This window comes from Lathyrus oleraceus, chromosome 3, assembly GCF_024323335.1.
Source record: "Lathyrus oleraceus cultivar Zhongwan6 chromosome 3, CAAS_Psat_ZW6_1.0, whole genome shotgun sequence".
NCBI classification, from domain to species: Eukaryota; Viridiplantae; Streptophyta; class Magnoliopsida; order Fabales; family Fabaceae; genus Lathyrus; species Lathyrus oleraceus.
Window position 1 is genome coordinate 107,248,705 of NC_066581.1, and position 4,455 is coordinate 107,253,159.

The 4,455-nt window shown below is 37.9% G+C and overlaps 1 non-coding gene across 1 annotated transcript; it reads left to right on the plus strand.

The window, feature by feature from the left end:
- Nucleotides 1–3,053: 3,053 nt before the first annotated feature.
- Nucleotides 3,054–3,160, plus strand: LOC127133283 (small nucleolar RNA R71). Its single transcript, XR_007807270.1, has one exon. It is a non-coding gene; the product is annotated as a small nucleolar RNA R71 (small nucleolar RNA).
- Nucleotides 3,161–4,455: the final 1,295 nt, after the last annotated feature.

Sequence of the window (4,455 nt, forward strand, 5' to 3'; positions counted from 1 at the left end):
TAGTCTAACACAATTCAAAATCCAGCCATGCACAACTTCAAAATTTTGCACCATAAAATAGAGGACATCTTAATGAACAAGTAGCAAAAAACCAGGGATTATTTGGAGCATTTTTCAAATTGTTATGAATTTTGGAAGTTGGCAAAAAAAAATTGAAATCAAATGGAGCATAGCATGAAATTATGGAGGGAAATGCATAAATGGAAGTGAGATTTGAAAAACATGCTGCGCCAGGAATTGAACCATGTATGAATTTGAAATGAGGCGCGCCACAATATGAAACGCGGTCGTTTCATTAAACGACGTGGATGCCTCGTCACAAGTCAAGGTACAAGTGGACGCGGTCAAACAAGTATTGGCCAATGGATCAGCCACGAGGACGCACACGCAAGCAGCGAATAGGACAAAAACCCTAACCACATCAGCAAAACCAGGCGGACGCAATATGGACACAAATCGGACGCTACATCGTCTTCCTCATGAAGACGATGATGAACAGGAACAAGCTCAAACAAATTTTTCCAGAATTTCAAAAATCATACATCATTTCAAAGCTCTATCAACCAGGAATTCAGATCAACCAATAACTAATCCTAATTCAACATGAATAGAGAGAATCGAGCAAAAGAAGTTTGGTGCATAAAACTTTATTCACACATAACTCACTCAATAATGCACCAAATCATGTGAAATTTAGCTCATAATTACCAGCAAAGAGAGATCTACATGAACATGTTAATGAATTGAGGAATTAAGAGATTCGAAAACTGAACCTCTTGAAGAGCAGTTCTTGAAAGCGCACGATCCAAGGCTTGGCAATGATCCAAATCAACTCTATAACACTTGTAATGATGTTTGATGATGAAAATGAAGCTTGAAACCGTGTAGATCTAGCTTAACAATCCACTTCCATTCTTGAGTTCTTGAACTTCAACTGCTTGATTATGCTCGCATTCTTCAAACAAACACTGGATTCACACTCTATCCAACTCACTGATCATGAATCTTCAATAAAAACAAGGTGCTATGTTCAAGAAATTTGAATTGTGATTAGGAGAAAATTTTGGAGGGAGAGAGAATTTTGAGATCTAGATCTAGAATTGATGAAGCTAATCTGAAATTCTGTTAGGTTTTAGTATTTATATGCTCTCTTAATCACATACTAATTAAAATTAGGCATGGATTTGTTGTGATAAATCAAGATAAGGTGTTATGACCAAAACATGAAAATTGGAGGGTGCATGGCTATTTCCAACGTGAACAGTACCATGTGGCTGATTAATTTCACTCAAAATCATCTTCCAAACACAATGGCAATGGTAAAAAGTTCATGTGATGCACCATTTTTGAATTTTGCAATTTCCCTCCAAAATGGGCATGGATATGCAAATGATCATGTGATAACATTCTATGCAATGTGATGATTGATTTGGAAACTTCATGTCATGAGAAGAATAATGCAAGAAGAGCCACTCAATTTGGAGTTATGAATCAAAAGATATGCCCTTTTGAAGTCCCATGCACACTTGACAATGATTGGATCATATCTCCTCAACCATTCATCATAAATTCATGATCTTGGACTTTTTGGAAATGGGAGAGAGAGATCTTCAACTTTCATGTTGGAAAAAAATTTCATTTGAAGCTTCTTTGAAGATGCAAGATCAAGTTGAATTTGAACCAAAAACTTTCCATTTTTGGAAACTTTCAATTACAGGTCACTTTCCATTTTTGGAAACTTTTGATCTGACCTCAAATTCTTCAAGATATGCATTTGACATGATGAACAAGCTTCTTTTGAATATGAATGAGATGTTGAAACTCATTTCTCCACCTCCTAGCCCTCAGTTGACTTTCTGGTTGACAAATGACCTAGAAGTGCCCTGATCAGCCTGAGCCTCAACCACTTTAGGAAATGGCTCCAAAATGAAACCCTAGCTCTTGTTAGCTCAAGATAATGACCATATGCTCCCTCTCAATGGAATGCCTTATTTCTTTAAAAAACTCTGACTGGTAGAATGCAACTGATTAGGGTTGACCAGAGGTCAAAACCCTAATCCCAAGGAACCTGAGCATGAATAATGAACCCCTTGAGGATGACATAACCATGATGATGATGATGTACCCTTGCAATCAAGACAATGATCAACCTCCTTGAAGGACCAAGAAACCCTAATTGAAGCATAAACCCTCAGATGGCTAGTGATCAATCCATGAGACCCTCAGGCTTGAATCTCTTAACCTCTCTATCTTCTGAGAAAGACTTAGGAGGGTGACATCATTATTTCCACATGATATGCAATATGCAAATGCCTAATGTCCTACAAAATGAAATGCAATATGCTAAACTCGTCCCAAGAAAGGATGGCAAATTTTGAGGTGTTACATTATCCCACTTCACACTAAAGCTCGACTACGGATACTTTAAGAATAGTGTCCTTATGTTTAATGTGTTCCCATGATTAAGTCACACTTAATACATTAAACGGACTATTTATTCCTGGGACTTTATTAATCAACCATAATAAAGAAAATGCCTTTTATTATTAATAAATCATTCGATACAAGTACCAAAAGGTATTGGCCTCTAGGGCTTACACCAACAGTTCGGGTGATTCCTCCATCCAGGGTTATAGGTATTCGAATATGGGTTCCCTTGGGTGTAGTTCACTTGCTCAGAGTGGGTTTCGTTTAATAGACTGCATTCTGCAAATTGGTGTCCTTTGGTTCCACATATCTCACAATCCGACGAAACTGCGGCTACAGTATTCGGGTTTATGCACATATGTTCGACCTTAAGGGCTAACGCGTCCATTTTAGCTTGCATCATGTCTATAGAGCTTAGTTCATGCACTCCTCCTTGGGCTTCCTTTTTCTCAACTGTCGCTCGTTCGACTCCCCATGATTGATGGTTTTGAGCCATATCTTCAATGAGGGCACTAGCTTCAGGATAAGGTTTGTTCATCAGAGCACCGCCTGCGGCAGCGTCGATGGTCATCTTAGTGTTATAATGAAGTCAATTATAGAAGGTTTGAATGATTAACCAATTTTCTAAACCATGATGTGGGCATGCTCGTAACAACTCTTTATATCTCTCCCAAGCTTCGAACAACGATTCTCCTTGGTTTTGGGTAAACCTAGTTATATGGTTTCGAAGAACGGCGGTCTTACTCGGGGGAAAGTATCTAGCAAAGAATACTCTTCTAAGGTTATCCCAAGTCGTAATGGAATTGGGTGGAAGGGGATCTAACCATGATAGGGCTTTATCTCTGAGGGAAAAAGGGAATAATCTTAAAAGTATTGCCTCAAGAGAAGCTCTATTGGTTTTAAAAGTGTCTGCTAATTGAAGAAATATTTTTAAATGTTGGTTCGGATTCTCAGTAGCAAGACCTGCGAATTGTCTCTGTTGCACTAGTTGCAACAGGGATGGTTTAAGTTCAAAATTATCAGCTGGGATGGTTGGGTTTACTATACTAGAACTAGGTTCTTCGTTGGATGGTTGAGCGAAATCCTTAAGAGGTCTTTGGTTTTGATCTTCGGCCATAGCTCTCCTAATTCTATGAAAGAATAAACATGCGCGAGCGTAACGTTCAGGTTCTGCCAGAGGGTATACTAAGCTTAAACTTCCGATGCTGCGAGTTCTTCGCATTGACCGGCGGGAAATAGCCTAAGTCTAAACGATATAACAACAGGGAAATGAAATTTGACGAAATTGGTCCCCGGCAACGGCGCCAAAAACTTGATGCGTGCTTTTCGCAAGTATACGAACGCGTCAGAGTAATATAAAAGATTGTCGAATCCACAGAGACCAAGTGTCAATCTATCGTTATCTATTGTTATGGTGTTTATCTTAGGTAATCAAAATAGGGGTTTTTAGAGTGTGCAATGAAAAATAAAGTATTAAAGAAAGTTCAATTAGTAAAGACAAGGTCGAATGTAATTCACATAATCAATTAATAATCCAAGTACTTGCTAATAGAGCTACTTATGGACAGTGTTTCCTACTTTGAAAAGAACTAATTTAACAGGAACTGTCGCTTTCGCGTATTCAGAACCGAGTTGTACTCCCTAATCAAACCCTCTTATTGTCACTTATAAAAAAGCGCACATTGCGTTAGAGTAGTAAACCTATTTTTAAGAAATATAGTGTCTTGACTAAGTTGAAAAGTATTTTAACCTGGATTTCTCAACCAAAAGAGGTTCTCACGAACCAGACTCTAAACTTATGAACGCGTCCGAAAATAGTTTTAAAATCTCTTTTCTTCTTAAGTTAAAAACTCCTAATGAACTAAACAAAGCGCTTTCGCTGTTTTTGAAATAGTTAAAAACAATTAAGTTTAAAAAGACGTTGGACGGTTTTCGATCTTACCCAACGAAAATTAAGTGCGGGAAAACTTAAGTTGAAAGTCAAAATAGCTCTTAAGTGTTTCTACGAACAATTGTATAGATTATCGG